The sequence below is a fragment of the Pelecanus crispus genome, chromosome 15 (genome assembly GCF_030463565.1).
Source record: "Pelecanus crispus isolate bPelCri1 chromosome 15, bPelCri1.pri, whole genome shotgun sequence".
Taxonomy (NCBI): Eukaryota; Metazoa; Chordata; class Aves; order Pelecaniformes; family Pelecanidae; genus Pelecanus; species Pelecanus crispus.
The window spans coordinates 8447879-8473182 of NC_134657.1; the positions used below are offsets into that span (position 1 = coordinate 8447879).

Consider the following 25304-nt stretch of genomic DNA (forward strand, 5'->3'; position numbering starts at 1 on the left):
TTCAGTTAATAATACTTCTTAAAAGCCATAAATGGGAATGAGGATGCAATGAAAGCAAAGATTGGTCTTGGTTTAAAAGCACAGTGAAGATGTGACCAGATGACGTTAAGCAGAAAGATGGCTTATTAAGTAAAGTTTAGCACTGCTACAAAGCCACAAATAAAGGTTTTGAAATTTTGTGTTTTCTTTAGTATATAAAAGAAAACATCTCCTTCCAAAGCAGAATTAGTTTCCAAAGTTTCAGAACTTTTCTGCTCCTGCAGGTGTCCTTGTGTAATATATTTTCTAAAGCATTTCTAAAATTAAAAATAATAAAAACCTCTAATGGTGCTTTCTTGGCTATGGAAATCAGAACAGTTATGAAAGAGCAATAAAGCAGCCTTTCTCTTTTAGCTGCCAACAACTCCAGAAACATGTTTGCTGGAACTCTGACCCCTTACATAGAAAACATTAAAACAACTGCAACTTGATACAATTAACTGGTATTAGATTCAAAGTTTTTGAGGCCAACTGGCTTTTATGATATATTTCTTGGTACTTACATACTAATGGAAACACTCCAAACTTTTGAAAAATATATTCCAGATAGGCTGACTGTTAACTCATTTTTTTAAAGCAACTGCTTTAGCAACTGCTCGTCCTGTCTGCAAAGGATGAAAAACAGACAGACATAGCATTTCTGCTGCTGTACACCCAAGTAACTTTTCCTATCTGCATCCAGCTCTCCCTCAGAATATATTAACAATGGCAATATTTGAAGTGTTATGGATAAAGCTTTCATTGCACTTCTCAAAATACCAGTACCACAGTTGTAACCTTTCCCAATCTTTCCCTTCATTCCCTAGCTCCATATTAAAAGAGGTACATAAAACTTCATTCTAAACCAGAAAGCCTTCAGCCATAGCCTGTTCTACATGATACACTCACTCCTTCTGTATGACAGAAAAAGGGGGACATGAGCCAGGGTAAAAACTGTGGCAGAAGGATGATGGTTCGAGATTATGAAGCTCCTAAACCAGCAGTTGCTGTGCATTCCTTCCACCCGTGCTAGAGAGGGGACTGCTATTGATAGCCACAGGGTAAAAGGAGGCGGAAGGTTGGAAGGTTGACTTGGATCCTACTAGCCAAAGGACTAGAAGAATTGTATAATGGGTATTGCTGCTAGTTAATCAAAGAGATTCAGTAACAAATGAAACAGATTGGCTTCTGCTGGATATTCCATGGACTGTTTACAATGATTTGGAAATCTCAACCCAGCTGCTAATTAAGAGGTGTTTATACCATACTGGCACTGGTAAGCAGTCTGGCTAGCAATCTCAACAGCAAACGCAAAGTAAACTTTCCAAGGTGGAAACAAGTTTATTCTGCTTCTGCTCTTGAAATATCTCATGAAACAGTGTCCAGAGCTGTCACTCCAGCATTACCGGAGAGCATGCATCATGTAACACTGCTGAGCACTCCTGCAAATACAAATCCATAAACAGATGCGTGCATTCAAATTGGAATTGTTTCAATGTGCTTTTACCTTTTTCAGGCTAAGTCCACCTAGCTGAAAAATGTTGATTCATTTTCTGTATTGCTATTAACATCAAAAGTTGCACTTGATGGTTTATTTTGAAATAAACTGAAAGGAAGCCAAGGAAATTAGTAAAGCAATAATCTGAACATAGTGTGGGAAACAATACCAAATACTTTGACAGATAAGAAAAAGTCACTTACCTCATTGATACACACAGCACCAAAAGAAAAATGAGAAAGACTACTGTTTGGGGACCATTATCCTATGTACACTATTCTTAAGAGGCTTGTCTTATTTTTCTTAAGAAGTACTAAGAATCATAGAATCATTTAGGTTGGAAAAGGCCTTTAAGATCATCCAGTCCGACCATTAACCTAACACTACCAAGTCCACCACTAAACCAATTAAGGGTAGAGTAATAATTTCATGTTTCCTGGCTTGGTGGCTGGATTATTTTTTAATGAAAGTAAAAACTAGGAATCATTGAGGTTGGAAAGGACCTCTGAGATCATCAGTCCAACCATCAACCCAACACCACCATGCCCACTAAACCATGTCCCAAAGTGCCACATCTACACATTTTTTGAACGCTTCCAGGGATGGGGACTCCAGCACCTCTCTGGGCAGCCTGTTCCAATGCTTGACAACTCCTTCCATGAAGAAATTTTTCCTAGTATCCAGTCTAAACCTCCCCTGGTGCAGCTTGAGCCCATTTCCTCTTGTCCCATCGCTAGCTCCTTGAGAGGACTGACCCTCACCTCCCTGCCCCCTCCTGTCAGGCAGCTGCAGAGAGCGATGAGGTCTCCCCTCAGCGTCCTCTTCTCCAGGCTGAACAACCGCAGTTCCCTCAGCCACTCCCCATCAGCCCTGTGCTCCAGACCCTTCACCAGCTTCACTGCCCTTCTCTGGAGACGCTCCAGCGACTCAATGTCTTTTTTGTACCGAGCCACAGCATACAATTGCAAAGCTGCTAACAACGTCAGATCTACGCGTCTATTCCCATAAGGAATTCATCTGTCCATCCATCTTATTTTCTCAGTTAGCAAACTCCACCATTGTAATGAAGTGTAAAAACTCCTCTCACTACCGGCAAATTTTCAGCATGGCATACCAGAATGAGAAATATCACTAGAAACCTTCACTAGCCTAGAAAGCAAGTGCTGCTGAATGCTTCAGAACCTTTTAAAATCTGTGCTGCTCTGGCCTCAGCAAGGTTTTTCTGATGTAGCTGTTAATTATCTCACCCTCTTCCTTCAGCAAGGTCCCCAGGAATCACACACAGCTCTATTTTCCCTAACTTTGTATGTATATACTTTTTTGTAATAGCAAGGCAGCCAAGACACTGTGCAGTTACTGCTCCTATAGGAATGCAAAGATCTCTCCAGCCTTATCACTCCAGCTCTACTCTGAGCACCCAGCAACTGACAGTTTGCAAAGAGCACTTTCAATTTTTAGTAATTATTATGCTGAATCACAGGGAGTTGCTTTATATGCAACTTTCCCTTACAGTAATGGAAAAAGATTTCTTACAATTCTGGACTGGGCTCTCTGATACTAAATGACAGCCTGACAGACAATTGAATTACTTCGGAATTAAAGGTGGTGTAATTGAGAAAAGATTTTGTATTTAGGAATTCTTTTTCCCCAGGTTTTCCAAAATACCCCACAAATCATCACAAAGAGCTAATTTTACACCAAGTTCACTATGACTCAAAGAGGACATAATCTTTCCATGCGTGTTTTCTAGCAAGCATGTGTTTTGCCACAGAAATTCAATTACTGAGAACAGGATATCTCTCCTGGTGTGGCTGTCTGTATTGCCATGTCATGCATTAAGTGGCAGGCTGTTTTCTTCACTTCTCAAAAATTTTACAGAGATGATTAGGCAAATGTTTCCATAACAAACATTTATAGAATTTCCTACAGATTTTGTAGCACTGCCATAACAGACAGAAAATCCAGGTCCACCACGTTTCCAAATGACATAGGAAAACTTGGATAGTAAAAGCTCTAACTGGGGAACAGGGGGTTGGGATGGGAGTGGGTTTGTAAAACTTTTTTTTTTTTTTAATCATCCTTTTTCAGTCCTGAAAAATTCCTCCCACTAGGTTGAGACGATGCCAAATTTTAGAAAATTGACTGAATTGCACAGGAAAACTGATACAGTTATTTATAATCACCAAAGGAGAGTGGCTATAGCATAAGGCAATGTAGCAGTGTTGTGAAAGGCTCACTCTCCAATTCTGCCATTGCTTAGAGCAATCAAACTGCAGCGTTATGTGCTATTTGTTAATGCAAGTGGATTTGGAATTACTCTGACAACGGTTCCTTTTAAAGTGCAGTTCAACCTGCATACAACTTTGAAAAAATCCTGGTTTAACCCTTACATCCATACTGCTATAAAGCCTGACTTGTGCACAATGCCAAGGACAGTCCAAATGCACAATGCCAAGAAGTGCCATAGTAACGTTTTGCATTCTTTACCCAAAGATCTCAAAGTGCTCAGAAACACTGAAGACTTCAGCTTTTTCATCTCAATACAGGAGTATTTTACCTGTTTTCTACTGCTTTTTCTTCTCAGATACGGAGAATTACTCAACAGCAGCACATCTGCGGCAGGTCTACGTACAAAGGTCATATATTCTAAATTTTAGTTCATGTCTGTGCATGTCTACCCAGCAGCCTATTCTCCTTAGGCCAGGGATACAGTCTGTGAGACAGAACGTTGGAAAGACAATACCAAGAATCTCATTCACAGTCACTTAAAATTAGAAGTTCAGAAGTACCTATAACTTATGAGAGAATGACTACGTATGTGGCAGATACTTCCATCACAGAAACACACAAAGATGGTTGTCTTCATGCCCATTTAATTTACCATGTAAATCATCAGGTAAGCCTTTGTGACCATGATCAAAACTCACAATAAACACGACCAGAGCAGGATCTTCACTTACGTTTTTGGCCAATGATGTGACTATTTATAGCATTTGTAACAAAACATGTACCTTACCATGGCAACCACAGCACCCGTGTGCTACCACTGAGACAAAAAGCACTGCCTTATAGAAAAGCACTAACCAGTGTCAAATTATGCTTCCGGAACAATTTGTTTCCCAGTTTCCAAGCAGATATTCCTCATCATTGATTATTATGGAACATTATTTATTGCTTTTCTCTGTTACATATTTGTCTCATTTTTATTTTCTTCGTAGACACAGAAAAGGATCAGAAAAGAAAGGATGGTGGTTTCCATTTGGCAAGCCAAATATTCCAATCTTATGTATAGTTTTCAAATATGAATTAACAAGGCTATCTGTACTGGGAAGCCTAATAAATAAGAGAGGTTTGTATTTTGAAACTTCTGTGCTATAGCATCTCTGCTAAAGTCAGCTGAACTATGCCAATACAATCAGCTGCAATGTTGGACGTTCAGCTATTTTTCTATTTTCTTCTATTAGGTTGTTTTAACCCTAGGTTTTTTTTAGAATTCTGCTTTTGTAATCTGAGATGTCTCTAAATATTTGACATTCACATTCCTAGTGTTATGTAGTTCTGGATGTCAGAATTTGGTAAACAAGACAGAACTTTGGTATTTTTTCCCCACCTAGGATAAAACAGATCAAAAGTCATCAAATTCACTGTATTTCCTTACCTTCTTCAAGACTTCCGAGTAAGTTATTATTTAGGTTAAGCACTTGAAATTCAGAAAACATTCACAAAACCCTATGGATAAAAAATTCTATTCAAGCAAACAGCCAGAAGACAGTGACAATTTCCTCATCAGGGATTTGCCATGTGATCGGGTGAGACAGCAGCTGCTCTGGGGCAGAGTATATCCTTGCAGCAACATCACCACAATCAGAAATGTCATTCCAGACTTTGCCTCAGTTTCTACAGTCCTACTGTTGACTGCAACCAAAAGGGGAAGAATAAAATGAGACAATCCTCACACTAAGTGTCTTAGCAGATTGAACATCCAAATACTTTCAAACTCCTCTTTGATGATAAAACTGAGACAGAGGACGTGACTGTCCACTGGTACCTCCCCTTTGTTTGTCCTGCTCCTCTCACACCTTTGTTTTCCTCTTGCTTCTTACCTCTCCAGTGGCTGGCTGTGATTAAATGGCACGCTAAAACCTGCCTATACGTTTCCATTGAATAACATAGTTTAGGCTATTGTAGGAGAACAGTAGCATGCTAACACTGTCTTTTGCAGCCCACAAGAAATTTAAGGATGAACAATCTCGGTTTCAACTGAAAGATTCTATGTTTCATGAATGGGTGCCTAATAAAACAACAAAAAACAGCTACGCTGCTTTCAGCTAGTACCATTCAATCAGTACCACCTATTCACTCCTGATTTATATTTTCTATTATTCCACTGAGATCACTGGGATTTCATTAAAAAAAAATCAGTTTGAGACCGCTTTCACAAGCACCAGAATGGATTAAGATAGTGCATCTCCCACACGTATTAGTGCCTGGATAATTATTCATGCTCATCTCTAAGTAACGGAGGACTCCAGCATTTAGGTACCACCAAAACAGAACATCCTAACTTATTTATGTCTACAAAATGAAAAATTACCAAACAAATTTAATATACTGGTTCCTGAGCCTTAAGCAGTAATTACATTATCTATGTTCTAATTCAATGTCATTGTACAAAACCTTATTCTGCAGGTGCAATGCACCAGTATTTCTTAGTTAAAGGTTTCACTCCAACTCTTCAAAAGTCTCTTCCAATCCTGTGTACCTCAAAGGGATGGAGGGGCAATTACTATGTCTATGCCTCCTATTATCTTTTGTGAATTATGTGCACATTGTGGCTGGGTACATAGATGCTGTCAGTTACTTCAAAAATTGTGGACTATATCATTGTTTAATAGAGCATCCTGCTAGAATCTAAGATTCTCAAATCAACAACCATCTTGTAATATATGGAAATCTGTCTTCTCAATACTACTACGGGACTCTCAGTATTCAAGAAATTCTGCAGGACTAAAGAAAATTGAGGAAGAGTTAAGCTCTCCTTCACAGATTTTACTACCATAATGAAGCTCACTGATAAAACAATATCTTATTCCGACAGGGCAGTGTCAGGTCCAAAGACTACAGGGACGATGCATGGACATTCAGAGAAAAAATAGCTTCATAGAAAAGATGCTGTCATTTCTTGGCTTGTATGCTCTTCCCTCTGGCTCTGGGATTGTAATGAAAGGAGCTGGGGTTCTTCTGGTCCTATATTTTTCTTGGTCAAAAAAAGAGGATTGCTTCTGAATGCAGAGGACCTCTGATACAATATTAAGGGAATCTCTCTCAAGAGACATTGAAATTAAGGCTTTATCCTTAAAGAAGTGTCAAAGAAGCAGATAAACTACTCAATGGTATCACATTCTCAGCAGCCTACGGTTGCCAAGGGGAGGAAAGAGGCAAAAGTTTTAGAGGAATACTGTGGAAATCACTAAATGATTCTTTTGCCAAAGAAAAATAAAAAAGGCCTATTCCCTTGCAAACCATTTCTGTACAGATTTGGATTCTCATTGGGTTAATTTCCTGAATTACCTGCCATCTACCTCCTATCTTGATCAAGATTTTCAGAGTACGTTCTATCTGTCATGGAAGAAGGGAAAATGAATATTAGACAACTGTATCTCCTCTGATGGCTTGAAGTGCTATCTAGAGTTGCCACTGTGTCTTACCTACATGGCCAGGAAGACAGGTATCTGCACACTCCTAAACTCCTTCTACTTTCCAAACTAACAAATCTGAGATTTCCAGTCATTGATTGTAGCGCTACAGATGGAATCATCCCCCAGTCAGCCCCCACGCTGGGCCACTGTATGTCTGTTTATAGGCTAACAAACTACTTTTGAAACTAGGTGATTGCTGATCAAATGAGGTCTCTTATTTATGTATTTTCATACTCCTAGCCACAATTTATCATGCAAGCCAGTGTCATCTGTTCCTTATGACCCTGCTGGGACCTATAATTAGGGAGAGACTGGCTACAGAATACATTTCTATTACAGAAGAAAAATAACTATATCATTAAACTACTAAGAAAACCTTAAATCAAAATCTTGTAAAAAGCCTGAACCATGTTACCTGCTGGCCTTTTCAAAGGCTGAAGAGTCAAATGGGATCCAAGCAACAGCAATTCTAAACGTATTAGAATTGGTCACCATGATAGCTAGGGGATAAATTGTATATATCTGTAATAAAATAGGGACATTCCTCCACAGAAATTTGGTTTCAAAGAGTAAAACTGAACATCTGGAAGAAGCCAGGAAAACATTAAACAGCTTCCTGGGTTCACCTTCATTACAACACATGTACACAAGAAAACCAAGAGAACTGCTTCTTTCTTATTACCTTCACTTTTCTTCTCCGCTCCCGAGACCCACAGTGATTGGGAAAATACTTGTAAAAATGCAGAAAGACTTCAAATTCAAGGTCACCTTCATCACAATTTCCTGCTAGAATCCCTCTTTCTTCTTCTGTTGCAAATCTATACAATTACCACTAAAAATTATAAAGTACAAAGAAATGCTATCCTAGATGTGACTGATTTCTCTAAATAGTATTTTAAAATAGCAGACAGAACAACCAAATTGCAATGCCATAAAGTACACACATACAGCTAGTTATTGATTTACTTTAAGATTAAACATAGATTATTGCATCTCCCACAGAGCATTTCTATTAATGAACTGGTACTAGCTTTGCTGGAATTGAAAAAATATCCAGTATCTGGTATGGATTAGCTTGGGTAACTTCCAGTACTGTGCCATAATTCCTTGCCTCTCTGTTTGCTTAACAGAACAATCTCTGTGCTAACAACACAAAATGGAGCCAATTTCAACTCTACTGAAGAAAAGCAAACAAAAAAAGATAAAGATAGAAGAAAAAGAAATTAAAAGTTCTAGGAATAGAAGTGGAAAATGGTAAAAAAAACCTCACAAAAAAGCACCCTTATGGGTATCTGTTTCAGTTTTACCATTTTTATATTTTTATCCATCAAAAAATTATTAATCTTTCCCTGCCTCAGTTTTTTTCATCTGAAGCTGAAAAAGCATTTCTGAGCTAAAGGTCATAGATGTTGCATGAATTTAAGATAGGTAGGTCAGGTCCTCAGTAGATGCAAACTGCTGTAGTTCCACGAAATATCATATACTAGTAACTTACTACATATGAATAAGAGTCAAATCCTCTCTCCAAATATAAAACATTTCATACAATGCCATTCACTTCAGCAAAATTCTATCAGCTGCACCAACTGAGGAATGATGTACATTCTGAAATCATAATTCCTTATGCATACTTCAATATTTGATCAATATAGAATATAGAAATCTTTTAAAAAAATTATCACAATAAGTATCTGTTCAAAGCATGCACACTGAAATTACCAATTCTCTTAAAAATCTCTGAAAAGTCATCTGTGAGGAATGTTTGTGGGATAGAACGGGAACAGAGTTATATTCAAGCACACTGAAGAGCACTCTTCACATTAGGAGTACAATTTATGTTGGTAAAAACAGTAAAAGTTAGAAACACTAAAACAGTCAAATACAGTTTGTAATACTGTAGCATTTAGAGACTCAAATTAAGAATGAAGATCCCATTTTAAGTGGCATAATCATATACAGAAATACAGAATTCCAAGTGGGGAACTGAATGGACAACATGAACAAAAAGCAAAACCAGTGAGATGAAAGGTCATTTAAGTTGTCTCTAAAAATATGCTACTTCCTTGAAGACTGCATATTTAAGATTTCACCTATGTCTATAAAAATGTAATTACTGACATGAGAAACAGATTACTTAGAAAGCAGATGTTTTACATTATCTATTTAAAAAAATATGTCTGGGAGGAATTTACCAGATTTCATGGACATCAGGATTTGACCCAGTACATTTTAATAAACTATAAACCTGCAGTACAGTTCACACAGTCTGGAGAATTTATATCAAATACACTAGACAATGTAATAACTTTCTTTTAAAGGTATAAAAACGCAGCTGATACAACCTATGATTTCTGGATCACCACAGCCTAGGAGTGTTTTACAACATCAGAATAAATGGTTCTCTCGCTAGTTGTGGTCTGTTATTTTGCCACCACTGGGCTGTGTACGTGAAAGGAGGCTTTGGCTTCAATTGCACATTCTGTAATCCTATAAAATCACTATAAAATAGGAAGGTCATTCATTTTTTTAAAGATCACAGATTATTTGTTGTGTAACCTCCCCAGCCCCAACTTTGCATTCAATTATGAGAAACTAAACAAAGGAGGAATAAAACCAATACTTAGTTGTACATTAAAAATGGTATATTGATGCTGAGAGACACACTGACTGTTTGCATTACGATGCTTTAAAGGACATTTTAAAATGTGATGTAGCTGTGTCTCTTGCGTATCTTCACTAGCAACATTCAGTTTGAGTTCTTTCTCCTGTTTCATACTGAGTCTTAAAGTATACTGCGATAATCCATTTTGCACAACCACCACGCTAAGGAGAGACTTGCTACTTGCAAGTATTGTCAATCTCAAGAAAGATGGTAGCCAGCAAGAGATTCAGAAATTTAAATTTAAAAATTTCACTTGAAATAGGACTAACAGCTAGCAATTGCTTCCCACCAGGGACATTACTCTAAGCAAAGTGCCTAAGCTTTGCATGAAAACAAAATCCAAATCTTGTCACTAAAATTGTCTGCACGTTAGTAATTTTCAAAAAAGGGGTTTTACAGAGTACCACACACTAAATTACTACATAAAAGGCCAAGCCACTAAGTATTCTTGCCTTGCAGAACTCATCGTTACTCCCCCTACACCCTCAAACGAAGCGTTCAAACTTAACACATAGCAGCAAGCAGTTTCCACAAAGAGGAAACATGCATGGAAATACTACAAAATATCAAAACATCTCTTTTATTGTTACATTTTGAGATTTTGGCCCTTTTATATACAGTCACCCTAAGCCTAAGACACAATCCAACAAATGTCACTGGGGAAAGAATTATCAGGAATTTATCTTTTCTTTATTTTACTGAGCTGGTGTCCGCACAGTAGCAGGGAAAGGGATAGTGATCTAGCCGGCTTAAATAACATATTTGAAAATTAGACTTCTAAATGGATAGCCTGAGAAAAAGAGAATCCTGCTTTTCTAAGAGACATAGTTTGTGTAGTTCTCATTGTCCCAAGAGACATGATGTTAGAGCATGCAGTTGTTCAAAGTCAGCTAACCTAGGGAAGGCCTGCTATTAAAACTTGATTAAGTGAACCGAAAGCACAAGACGGATTCACTTCATAGTGAAAGCTGCCATTACATCAATAGGAAATGTAGCTCATTATTCTGGAGTCTAAAAATAGACTTCACAAATGGCCGGTTAACAAGGTCCACCAGTACAAAGACTTCATACTCCAGGCTTTCTGCTCATCAAAAAGCAAATGAAGAGATAAAATCTGGAAAGTCCAGAGAAGGATGAAGCCTTTTTGATTACAGGATTTAATGTATCTTTTGGTCAATACATAGCAGTTGATCATGTATTTGATAAAGGACATAATACATCTTAGTTCTGGCTAATAAAGAATTTGGGAGCTGTATATTTACTTGGGGACAAAGCAGCAAGACACCTGTGATACTAAGGAGCTCATACATTTACAATACTTGCAGATAAATCACTTTTTTCACACTGAGGGGCTTGTTCTTACAGTTAAAAAAAGGCTTGCAATAATGCTCAGAATCAATGAAGATCTCATGAAAACGAGATGTAAAATAACAGAACTATCCAAAGTCAAGATTTCTGGGTTCTGCTGCCAAGGTCTGTGATCTTCTGTATTTAACCAAGTTTCTCTTTCTCCATCTGTAGAACTACAAAACCATCCTTACAGGGAGATTAAAGGGTTAACAACTTCAGAGAGATAAGTTATCATGGGGTTATCAAGAACTTACTGGTTATCTCAGCTGATTCACAGTAATCACCACATATGCACTAAGCCGGTGGTAAAACCCTAGGTAATTCCACCGATCCATTTACCCTTCATTCAGTCCATTAGAGTAAGGCCACTGTCATAACCCAGTCATGTATAATGCAGCTGCATTAAACCTGGGACTTCACAGTGAACTAGTGGATCTCGGTGTGAAATTCTGGCCATAACTTCAGGAACAGAAGGTCTGAGATTCTTGAATGAAGGCTGAGGAAAAGTGCCAAACACTGCTGTTATTTGTAACTGCTAATGCCATTCAAACAAAGTGATTGCATTCTAAGAAAATGTGAAGGAAATCATAAAGGTCATCTCCAAAGAAGGAGCAAAGAAAATGAATCAGATGTATTCTGAAGGTAAAAAAGTCAAGACATTACAAGTCATGGAATGCCATGGGCATGCCTTACAATGCCACATCCGCATTTCCAAAGCTGATTTCTACCCTAAGAGGCTCTCGAGGGAGAACTTCAAATTAGATTTAAGGTGCTTTATCTGCTTCACTTTGAATTTTTCTGTTCGCTTCAACAACAGACATCGAAGATAAGGCCTAGTTATGGATTTTGATTCAGTGATGTGAATTAACTCTAGCCCTCCCCTTTACAGATATTGTCAATCTCTGATCCGCAAGCAGAGGCACCGCACTTAAGTTAGGAGCCTTTTAGAGGATTCCTACCTTATTCTTCAAGTGAAAATTTCTTCATACAGTGAATACATGGACATTAATGTATATGAGTAGATAAGTACATCAGCATAATTTTCCTAATGAAAATGTTCTCTGTTGCTTGCAATCATTAGATAAATTTGCACAAAAATCACTAAGATTTAAAGTTGATAATTAATTATTTTGAAAACTGGTTGTTTGAAGATGGTAGATTCTCTATCAGTTTGAGGAGAGTTCCTTGGCTGTCCTCATGCAATAGAGGTACTTTGTGAATGAGAATTGCATGAAACAATCTGAACATGTTATTAGAGATGTGATTACAATTGTCACAAAAATTAATTTACTATATTAGTTGATCAAAATTCTTCAAAACAAAAAGACCCCCAAACCTATACTGAAAACCAGAACTGGTAAAAATTTTTAATCTGTATCTCAAATCTCTACAGAGAGTATCTCTTTTTTTCTTCTAAAATCTTAATAGTAAGAAGATGACCACGACACGGATCTCTAAGTCAATTATTTTCTTGGCTGTTAGAAGACTGTATTTTCCAAAACTGAAGCCCCATTCCTGCATGAAAAACCTTACAAGGGTGACTGGGATGCAAAGACTGAATCCAGCTTCCACTGCATTCAATGGGAAAAATTCCATTGACTTCAGTGTGCGTTGGATAAGAGCCCTGGTTGTGGGGTTTGATCCTTTTTACTTGCTGGTGACTTTGAAAGAATCTTGGTTTTGATTTTCTCTGGAAAAATTCAAGAGTTTGAAGGCAGGTGAGAGAATCTGGCCCAAGAATGGGGGCATGGTCACTTCATGGACCATAAGCACATACTGGCCTGAAAAAGATAAGTGAAAGTTGGGAATTAAACATTTCAAATGGGGAAAGAATAAAGCAAACCCTCCCCCGCACAAAACAGTTTCAGTACACAAACAGAGAGAAGTGACAGGAAAAAAAATTTACAATCATAACAAGTACTAAAGTATGAAGAAAATGATACAATTCCAATGTCAAATGCTGTTATATCTGCTAAATCACAAACAGAAGACAACTGTAGTCATTGAGTAGACAGCACAATTTGTGCTACCAATTAGGACTATCATTTATTAGCATATACAATAATCTCCCAAGACAATATACAGTTAAAATAGCAAAGACACCTCAATGGTAATTTAAACAGTGATTTACAATAATATAGGATTTTAATAATAGCTGGTGAATCTGTAGCATACTTTCTATCTAAAGGTCTTAGATAATAAAATAAACAATAGGCCAAGTCCCATAAGCATGTATAAATGTACTCTCCTTTATGAATATGAACAGGTTTAATAGCTCCTATGGGACTATTCGTAGATGTAAAATTGGATGAGTACCTATATATATACACACACAGCTCCCACGAAAAGCTGCCATGACTGTGCAAGACGAACACAAACGGGCCACCAATCCACTACAAGATTTGTAATAATAAGAAAAGTAGTGAATAGAGAAAGTTCAACTGAGGACTCTTATGAAAATGGCCCCAGAATCTGTAGTGCCCATGCATACCAGACGTACGAGTTCAAAATCTTCTAGCAAATAATGACAGCCTTCAAAACAGTGACAAATAGATAAGATAATCATTGTTCTGCCTTAGCAGATGGAAGGCTAAACTCAAATAATAGAAATGCATGGTGGTTGTGCAGTGTAAAAAGCAATAGCTGTAAAGTCTGAAAATCAAAGTAGATATTACACAATGGAAATAATTTTAAAAGAATACTGCTTTCCCCCACACAGTGAGACTGAAAAACAAGAAATAGTGCAACATCTCTGACAAATATTTTTAAGATACTACATACGTTGCATTGACACTAGAAAAAAAAAATCCTAACTTCTAGATCGATCAATCTCTGACCCTGAAGTCTCTTCACATGCAAATCTTTAATGAGACTTCAGGCTGCAGCTTTTGGTGCTAGTTCTGAATTATGAACAGAAGAGGTATTTCTTATAGGAACCTATGAATCTGTAGGATGCCAAGTAAAACGATCTAACATCTCCTAAAACTCACCATCTCCTACCTGTATTACATGTTTCTTTGCTTTACTCTGTGCATGTGAAAAGGATCAAAATACAGGGTATTTACTATGCACCTTATGGAAAATATCTGCTAGCTGCTCTCTTTCTGGTGTATTACATTATCCAGACGATAGTCTTTTTAGATATCTGTATGCCATGTACAGTATAGGTCTTGAAATACTCTATATTCTGTATATTGCGGAGAGATAAACGGAAGTGCAGATTGTTTTTTCTCCAGTATTTTTTAAAGATAACATAGTAATTTAACTTTTTAATCTGAACTGTTTCTAATTATACTGGGTTGTTGGGTTTTTGTCTGCCTCTGTGTGTGTTTGTGGGTTTTTTTAAAGAGTGTAGAAGTTCCTATAACTAGTAAGCAGACAGACAAAAAGAAATTAGGATCCCTCAGATTAGACAGAAATGTTTTAAACCCTTAAAGTAGAGCCAAATGGAATTCGTGAATGAATTACTACAGCTCTGAGTAATCAATTTCAATCGGTATTAATAATATAACTTTCCCTTCAAAGAATTACTTTCACCTTATAAAGTCAAAGCTTGTAACCTCCTTAATCTTTAATAGAGCCTGCAACAATTACTATAAGGCATAGAGGATCTACAAATTGGAAGCCCTGTGCGATTATCTTTTTCCAGCAGACTCTTCTGACTATCATAAATAACAGTAAAATTACCATAAAAATTAATAGTACTACAGTTAAAGAAAATCATTATGTAAAGGTTTATGAATTTTGCAGCCATTAATAGATATAAGTTAATGAGCCATAGGCTTTCCAGAATATTATATCAGATACTTTTCCACCAATGAAAGTGTCAGAGTTCCAAATCCTTCAGAGGTCACCAACTTCAAAAATAGAATAGAAAGTTACTGTCTAATACTAATGCGAGTAAAAATGAAACAGAAGTATTTCAGTAAGTATCATGCATGGCAATTTGAACAGCCTAATAAAACAAGGTAAGGAAATCTACCTTGTCAACAACTTGGAATGAAGAAAGACAAAACTAGAATATCCAAGATAAATAAGATGCATTTGGAACACTCTCTGCATATTTCAATTCACATGTCTGCAGATTCATAGCTTCAAGCCAGAAGGGAAAGTTAGGACCAGGGCTTATAGACACCAAGTGATGGAGAAGTTTATCGTGCCTCTTGGAAATATGTTCCAAAAAAGGTTATTGTAAAGAATGTGCATTTTGACAACAGCAAAGAAAGCTGATCTTCCATTCCATTACTCTTATGCTGTATGCATGGGATGCTTTAAGCTCACAGTAACAAAAATATCAAGAAAGCATGACTCCTACAATAACAACGGCCTCTGTTTTTGTCAGTCATATTTTTCAAGAAATGGCAAATATCTGAGCTTTTAAAATGACTAACAGAACTCGCTACAGCACAAGAAACAAGTATACATCATCCATTTTAAGGAAATAAAATTTGGGTTTTTTTAATCTTTTCCCTCCAGTCAGGAGATAATAATATTTCCCCTTAGACGGTAACTGCCAATTTTGTGACTTAAACAAATAGGTACAACCTCACTAGCATAATTCGGTGACATTATTTGACACGAACTGATGACCTGGACCCAGTGGATAGCACGTTGCACTGCTGCTCCTATTCCTCTGTAGCCTTAAGAACAAGCATTTATTCACACTTTCTCATACTATTGCCACGTGTTTATTTTCAAAGTAAACTTCAATGAAAGCTTCCTTCCATACGCGACTTTGCTTTTTGGTGTTGTAAGAGCAGGAGACTGAATCCCACAATCTTGTTTATAATCATGTACAAGATAAATAGAATGGTTTTAGAGAATACCAGAAACAACAGAATCCTAATTAAAAGTAGCACCCAGAAGTGTCAGATACCTCGCATATTAGACACTTAATCAAGACACTAAAGATAAATGTTTTGAAAGAAAAAGTCCTAGGAAAACTTGACTGGCTTTCTTTACTAATCCTAGAAGTAATTTAAGAATTGGCATAATCTTCATTATCAATACATTCAGTCCTGAAATTATACTATAAACCAGCTTCTACAGCTGTTTGGTTGATAAGTAAGATAACACAGACAGGGGAAAAAAAAGATCTTTACCTTGTAATGTCTTAGAATTCTGTATGAGGTGACGATCCTTTTGTAGCTTGTATTCTTTGGATGTCATGCGAGATCTAAAGACCAGAATAAATATATTGTTACCACCAATAATGATTCTTACTTACATATTGATGAGAGCTTGTTGTTATTGGCTCATAAGACAGTTCAAGTCTCTTCCTGTATAATGTTTTGTACTGTTCACTTTAATGTGAAATACTCGGCCACTTTCAAAACAATATACTAGCTTCAGATCCTTCAGGCCGGATTTTCAAAAGCATTCAGTATGCTGAAGCCATGCTGTCGTCTTTGTCAAAATAAGCCAAACATTACCAATTGATGTAACAATTTAAAAAGGTGTAAACACATTTGTGAGAGAAAAATTATACTTTGAAAATTATAAATAAGGCAGTGTCTAACAAGTACTACCCCAGTGACAACCATGTTATACTACAGACTACAAAGCCACTTATATTAAAATCAGGTACATATTATTCACATTTTATAGTATACATGTTGATACTTTAGTATATGAAACTCCTTGTACATAAGAAAGCTTAAAACATATTGAAAAAAGCTAGTATTTAAGTAGTTATCCTTGTATTTTGTAAAAATAAACACTTCTCACTATGATTAGCAATGAAAATTAATAAGGTTCTCTCTTCTTCTACCATTTATTTACTTCTTTCCTACTTGAAAGTTATTAGGACATACATAACTTAAAGCACACAACATTATTATTAGGACAGTATTTAACTGTGTGCTTATGTCCCATCAAAAATGCACTGATATAGTGACACTACATTGTACTTCACAGGAAGCTGGATTTAAAGGAGATTATGTGCTTAACTTTATTTTACCAGCATTTCAACATCATCGTTGAAAAACTCTTGGCAATTAAAAGATTTTGATCCTAGAGGAGAAAGCCTCAAGACTGTTCTATAACACATGAGATGAGATAGTATAGGAATGGTATTTTTAAAAAAAATATAAATCAATTTGAGATCCACTACTGAATGCAGGTGATGAGTAAAAATCATATACACGGAAACATAAAATGGTTTATACAACCTAGTTACCTTGTAACACTTAGAATTACAAGTACAAAAAAATCAGATACTGCATCTTAAACATACTTATACATTCAAATTTTACATGTACGTTTTTTGTGGTAAGACACTAAAGACAAAAGATAAAAATGACTTCACTTTTAAGGGGGAAAAAAAAAAAAAAGATATGTCCCAAGAGTCAAGTTAAAGATTCAGAAGTCAGGGCTAGGAGGGAAAAGGAAGATAAATAATTTAGCACTAAGCATAACTAAAGCCTGTCAGTCTGCCAACTTTAAGAGAAATAAAAAGGTTTACAAGGATCCTGAGAGTTTTTACAGAACCCCTAGGGTTTTGAAAAAATAAATCCAGAACAAGAAAAGAGTTCTGAAGTATTCCGCAGAAATAGATTTTAAAGACACTGATTAGGCTGTGAGAATAATGGTATGGAACGATTCCTTTAGTTCAGAATTAGGCTGTTCTCTGGTGTTTCATTTGCCCTCCCGCACCATCACCAGCTGCGGCAGCAGAGCCGTCTCCTTCCACAGACATCGCCTCGTCAGAAGCCAGGGCAGGTGGGCTTACGGGACACCAAACCAGATCACTATCATTTTAATAATATGGATAAGCCTACATTTGGCATTAAATGTACAGGCACTGCACAACCTAAAAACAGTTATTCTTTTAAGATCAACCACATGTTCATGCTTAAATACCAATTCCGATACCTTTGAGTTGAGTAATTTCCACGTTTTGGCTTGTCAATATTCATGGCTTAACATAACACAACTAAGCAAATAAAAGTCTTAGTAATTTTTTTTCTCTTATTGTTTTTTTTTTTTGCAATAAGAATATATGGTGAGGTCCTTTGAATTGCATAAAAAGGAGTTAAAGTGCAAAACTTTAAAAAAAAATTTAATTCCATATCATCGCTTTTTACTTCAAACTAAGACGTAACCTTGTACTTCACTGCTCAGACAATGTGAACTGTAGGAGAATCACAGAAAGGAACCAAGTTCATTTAAGACATAAAGCAATTTTGAATAGCATTGATTACAGTGATCAGTCTATCACTTTAATGTCATCTCAGCTGACATTTATTAAAAAGACATACATGTGACAACCCATTGATCCTGAACACTGTAGCTGAGATAAAAAGTCTATTTGCAAAGGAAAATTACTTCTTTAATTAGAAATGGAGTATCATTTTCTCTTTTCTTTGTTAGAACTTCAGCAGCCACAGATCAAATATATCATGGGAGGGGCTGCAGGATCTGCCATCTAGTTTGATTTAAGTCTTCACAGTTCATCATTGGAAGTTGTACAAACGAGCACTTGGGCACGCAAGCAGGTCTGCTCCCCCCGTACGAAGGCACTCCAGCTCCCGGCTGCCTTTGGGGAGGGTCTCAAGAGGGAGAGCCTTACCCCCGGGGGACCCTGCCACAAGACTGAAGTTCGGGGGCAGGCTCACTACTGCTTCAAGTCCCTCTCTACGCATGGAGTAAAGCGGCAAACAAAAACTGTTCCACAGACTTTCTGTAAGATTTTCAATGAGTTAACTACGGCTAGGCATACGCCTCTCCTAACGCCAAACGATTTAATACGAGTATTTGCCGAAAAAGAATCCAGCAAATATTTGCCAAAGAATATACTGTAGAAATGACTGAATCTTGCCAGTCATATATATAGAAAAAATAAATCTCAGTCTACCAGAAGATATTCCGCAAGGAAATAAAATGATAAATGTGTCCGATACATTGTGAACGACATGCTGTTCTATAAATTCCAGGAGGATTCCTTGTTGGTGAATAGAATTTGGAAGCCAAGTAATTTCATCTGTTGAGCTATAAAATCTTATTTTTAACGTTCGGTTTTCTCTTTGTACAAATCCAAAATTACATATTTGGAAAACCTTGCATTTCATACCGTGCCTCTTTTAGTTGTAGGGATAGCCAGTCTGATTCCCCGTTAGAGGTGAAGCTCTCTATCAACTGAATTGCATGCTTTTTATAAACTGTATTAATGATTTCCCCCCAGAAACGCAGGGGCATCTCCACACTCGCAGACGTGCATTCTGCCACTCCGACTCTTCTGTCGGTATCATGACCTTGGGGAAACAAAGGCAATGGTAAGCTTGCACAACTCCGTGCAAACCGCTATTCTGGTTTCAACTTTGGCTGCTCTCTTCGTGCTACACTACTAGTTTTATTTTATGCTCTACTTGAAAAGCATGCAATTCAATGGATATGGGTTCAATTCCTCTACATTTTCAGGATGAAAATCACAAACTAATATTAAGGTGGACTATGCAAGTAAATCTGCACAGTCTTGTGGAAGTGGACTTTTTATATCAAGTGGAATTAATTCTGGATAATTTACTCCTATTCCATTTTCCCCATCAATTAAAATCAGAAAAATTCAGTGCACTGCTCATTTCTTAGCTGAATACAGAGTCTATATGGTAAAAAATGTCCAGACTGAATGCTTATTTACAACAAAGGTCTTCCAGACCTTGAATTATTTAGATTCTTTTGTGCAGTATGTAACCTTTAGGATTTACTGAAATTGCTGCCTATGAATAAACTACCAGTAACTCATCATCTAGTCATAGAAATAACTTAATTGGACTGCTGTTAGATATTTAATTGCCTTCACAATGTTTGTAGAGTATTTGTCTATAAAGCTTTAGATAACATTGCCTTAATTCATCTGAGTAAACTATCAATTCCCTTACAACAATAGACAGAAATCTGCATTCCTGTTTTAACTTTCCCCAGGGTACAAATTAGAACTTTCAGGTGGCAGATCTTTACTTTATTTTGCTATAAACTCTCTTCATGGCAATGCAAGTTGTCACAGGTGATGGCTACTGAAATGCTTCAGGGTGTATCTACAGCCTTTACACATGGCATAGGAGCTGTGCAAAAATTCCCTATACAAGCCCTGAAAATTTAGCTCTCAAACATCCAGAAATGCAGAATTGACTGGCTGTGATCATTCTTCATAGCAAATGATTTTCATCTTTAACTAGACTCAATTGGTGAAATACTTAGCTGTTACCAATCAGTAAAAGTAATTTCAATATGACCATGGCTATTTTACACAAGATACAAATTTGGCCCAAATTTTGTAGTTCTGTTTGAATTAGCTCTTTATGAACACATACAAGTGTAAATTAATAACTTATCTGTTGCAGGGTAAGGAAAGGAACCAGCACATGTAGAATTTGGGGTTTAATCTCTAAAACTGGGCAGCAAGACCTGAATCAGGGTACTAGAATCACAGTTATTCAGCTGAAACAGAGAATCTGGGCTCCCAAGGTTAGGCTGAGATTAAGGAGAATTCCTAGTCTTAGTATGTGGTACTGTTCAAGTGGTATCTTGACATGGAGGTATGTATTTACAAATATAAATAAAGAGCCTAAATTAGCAAATTCTATGTAAAGATACCATTTTATGTCTAGAACTTGAAGAAATAATTCCAAATACTTTAGAAGCTTCCATTCAGGATAGCAGAACAATTTGAGTGATTTTTATATTATTAGTTTACAAAAGGTAAATTATGTCTAGGAGACTAAGGCCATACAATGTAACAACAGAAACCAAGAGTCTCAGTATCCAGAACTACTGCTCCAAATACAGGATACAGTTGCTATACAGAAAGAATGACTTGCATTAAAAAAAAAAAAATGGATGGAATTCATATCTGCTCCATTTCCAGAATCTAGTGTAGGATGATGCTAGTATCATCTAATAGTATCAGGATCAAAGACGAGTGGAATAAACTTCCAATTTTAGATGCTCTTTATCTGCAGGTGTGAATGTATAATGAATTCTCGCCACTGGCTCCCTATTATACATCCAATGATTTTGTACTCTATGACAGCAGTTTCTACAATTTTCTTTTGGCACAACCTGCTTGGAATATATGACAAAACAGCAGGGCGCCAAAATGTTTTTCTAAATGATCTACTTTGCGAGACAGCTTCCAAGTGTGACCCTGATGAATCTTATCATTACTCTTGGAATAGAATAAACATGAAAGAAAGAACCCACGTATCATTTACTTAGGCGGGCATTTCTTTGTTTCTTTTACATACTACTTCACATCCATGCCAAAGTATTCATTCCAACATACAAAGCATTTTAAACCCAGGTTAAATAAAACAACATTATTGGGTAGGATAGAATTGCACTATGCCTATTTTTGAATCCTGCTGTCTCAGACAAGTGTAATGAATCATTTGATGTCATCTCAATTACCATGTTAGCTCTAATCAACTGAACTGCTCTTCCTATCCATCCCTTGTATGGAACTCTCTAAATTACATGGCAGAGTTTTTCCGGTGGACAAACCCGTCCTCTGGCAGACTACAAGGGTCAGGGTTTGACAAGATTCAAGCTACAGAATAAGGCTGGATGATTCCATACTTTAATTGAATATCAGATCATTTTAATGGTACAGGGAGGCATTTAATTGCAATTTATAGTGATGGTTCAGTGTTTACTTTAATTGGGAAGAAGCGTTTATGGGCAAAAGCTACATACATCGTTATACATCTTCAAATATATAGCGCTGAATTAAGGTGGATTCCAGCTGCAACACAAATTTCCAAAGGCTTCTAATTTTTTCATCTTAGCATGACATGCCTTGCTGCAAACACCAAGAAACAGACAATGAGGATTAGCAGAATGCGTTAAGAAAGGTTGCCAAAGTATAAATATGCAAAGAAAAGTGAGCATAAAGAGAGTTAGCTGTGGTTTGTTCCCTGCTCCTTTCTCAGTCTAGGAACCCTTCCATACGCCGTGTTCTATTTATTATTTCTGCATTGCATCAGGAGGGAAATATTCACACTGAGCCACAGGGATTAAAGACTAAAGCTCTAGAGAAGTCAGATCACATCCGTCATATCCAGCTGTTTTCAATTCCAACACCTCACACCTGCTTTTATTTATTATTCCTGGGTTTATTTATTATTCCTGGGCTAGACAAGACAGGGCTCATTTTTCAATCTTTAAAAGCTTTCTTAAGACAGACACAAATCGGTCTATTCCTCTCCCTTTTGCCTCTGCAACAGCCCACCAAGACAACATTAAAACAAACTACTGACACGGTGAGGATCTGACCTAATGGGAAGCCGCTTAAACACCGAGGCTGGACAGCTCCCTCTTATCTCCCAGCATGGGGACAACACAGCAAAATGGAACAGAAACACCAACTACGAAAATTTGCTATTAGCATAGACTCTTGACCCCATTTACTCCCACAGATTTCAACTGCCTTGTTTTTAATTTACATTGGAAATGGACTCAAGAGGTTTGGGTGGCAGTGAATTCACAAACTAATTCTGTACTACTTCATGCTGCAGGATCTCCACTTTTATATATTTCAAGCTACCACTCCACAGAGCCTGTTTGTTGGCAGTCCAGCTGAATTGCTTTCCTGTTCTCCATTAGGAGATCACACTGCCTCAGCATTTGATTGTTATTTTTTACCAAGACATTTTTCCAGACAGGGACTTGTAAGTCATTCTTTTTGCAATCTTCTCTCATGTCACAGGCTAGTCTTACGTTAGGATCTTTGTAATTAACTGCTCAACAGTTATTATTCAGTCACATTTAAAATGCAAACCAAATGTACCAGACCTCCTTGTACTTAATGCATAAACACTGCCCCATTTGCAGTTGTTTGTCTCATACACCTAGCATACCAGGTTCTGATTTGATGGTGCAAACTTGTATCTTGTTTGCAATTCATTCAGTTGTTATGGGGGAGACATTCGGCTCCTTCCCTTCTTTGCAACCTGACGATCAGGATATCCATAGCAGCTAGGCTAAGCGACTCACCAAGCACTGTGCTTTAAAGAAGCATGATCGCCAGGAAATACAATGGAACATGGAGATGTACAGCCGACAGTGGAAGCCAATGAGAAAACAGCTAGATGCTTTTGAAAATTTTACCCTTGAATACATCTTGCTTTCTTGGTAAGTGAAAACACGGACAGAACATGATGGAGATGGCAGATGGAGTTGTAATACTGCTTAAACATAAGCATGGAATACAGACATTTCTGTTCTAAACTCCTGAATATCAACGAAACGTACTAAAATGATATTCTGAATGTTTCCTGTACTATTGAAGATTTTCACTGCTCCCACCCTACCTTCCACAGGTCTGCTAAAGTCATACAAACCAGTATTTTCAGGATTTAAGCCACTTTGCCTGTCTCTAAAGCATGCCCTCCCTGAAAATTTCACTTTAAAAATAACAATGTCCGAGCAGATTTTCTTACCACTTTGGAGGCTGCCTCAGCACTCTGCATGACTCCGCAGTGCTTGTCTGCATGAACTATAATGGTCAGCGAGCGGTGAGCATGAATCCTGCAAAGGAACACTATGAAGAATCAATTGAAAAGAGGAACAAGGCAATTCCTTGTTGAGGACAAGAGCAAATCTATGAAATATATACTGCAGATGTTAACTCTTACCTTCCTCTTGAGTAGTAGTCCCAGATATGCAGATATGTTCAATACAAAGCATGATACACTTTGGTCCTTTTCAATACGCTAAATCCTTCGTTCTTGTGAAAAGTAGCACTGTAAACAGTATAAATAATTACTCGAAGATTAAAGAATACAATATTGCTGTTTTCAAACCCATCATAAATTTACCATTCCAGAATTCCGTAATAGTGACGTTTTGCTTTAGAAACTTAAGAATTACAATTCTTGCTCCTTTTCCATGGCTATCTTCATACATGATCCATTTATGCCCCATTCTACCACTAAGCGCTTTCTTTTGTCCTCCCTAGATTTAGTTCATTCCTGAACTTAGTTTGGCAGGAGTAGCAAGAGTGCTGATTCAAGACACTTCTTTTAATCTTTATATTGTATTTTATTTTCAGTTTTATCCACAATGTATCCTCAAGAAGAAAATACAGTTTTTGTGGGTTTTTTTTAAACAGGACAATAAGATCTCAACAAATGCACGCCACTAGTAACAACCAATGCTGCTTTAGGAGCCAACATACAGCAGTCAATAAAAACATCATGGAAGTTTCATCAGTTTGTTTATTTTCTCGTTATTTAATTGCTTGCAGAATAGAAATGAATTGCTTTGTCTTTCTTAAACAAGCTTTGATACTGTTTTGGAGTGCTACCTTTTAAAGAGAAGATATATCAGCCAACCACAACAACAGGTAAAGACCTATTCTAAAATAGTTCCAAAATGCTAAAAAAACTAGGATACTTCCGTTCTCTTGTCCTGTGAATGACCAGTGACTTTGATCTACAGCCAATAAGGCATTTCCAATATTGTCGATCTAACATGGATGGTGATCACTCAAACTCCTCTTATGATTTGGACTTGGTAGTGTAGGTTAATGGTTGGACTGGATGATCTTAAAGGTCTTTTCCAACCTAAACGATTCGATGATTCTATGATTTTTAGCAAGTAATTTCACAGCTATATACACATGATTTGTTGAATCTGCCAAGTAGATAGAAATTCTTCCCACACCAAATGAAACAGGCCCTGAAGTTCATCAAACATTTGAAATTCTTGCATGAAATTTAGCACTGAAACACAAAGTATTATAATTTGTAACAACAAAATACCTTAGGAGATGCTGAATATATTTGCTCTAAAAGGCCACTCTGCCCCACTCCTCTTTAAAACATAAAAGATACTCCACAACAAGAACAACCATCAGTCTGAATTCAAAACCAAATTGATTCATTAAAATTTGGATAACATGTAATAAAACATACCTATAGTTGCCATAATACTGATGTGCTGTAAAAGCTATCCAGTTCTTGGAAGAGTAATGTACACTTACTAGACAGACATCAAGGCAATTGCCCATGATACAATGTTAAAAAAAAAAGATTGTATGGTTTGCAGTAGCATCAAGTTTCTATTCAAGTGTAAAAAA

The 25304-nt window shown here is 36.9% G+C and overlaps 2 long non-coding RNA genes across 2 annotated transcripts in view; both read right to left on the reverse strand.

Moving 5' to 3' along the window:
* Window positions 1-12611: 12611 nt before the first annotated feature.
* Window positions 12612-23748, reverse strand: LOC142594954 (uncharacterized). Its single transcript, XR_012831654.1, has 3 exons — window positions 23665-23748; window positions 16330-16403; window positions 12612-13008 (listed from the first exon to the last, which is right to left on the reverse strand). It is a non-coding gene; the product is annotated as an uncharacterized LOC142594954 (long non-coding RNA).
* Window positions 23749-23864: 116 nt separating this feature from the next.
* The window catches only part of LOC142594953 (uncharacterized), a 40851-nt gene continuing 39411 nt past the window's right edge, over window positions 23865-25304 (reverse strand). Inside the window, exon 8 of the long non-coding RNA XR_012831653.1 lies at window positions 23865-23967. This is a non-coding gene — a long non-coding RNA (uncharacterized LOC142594953). The remainder of the gene's footprint in view (window positions 23968-25304) is intronic.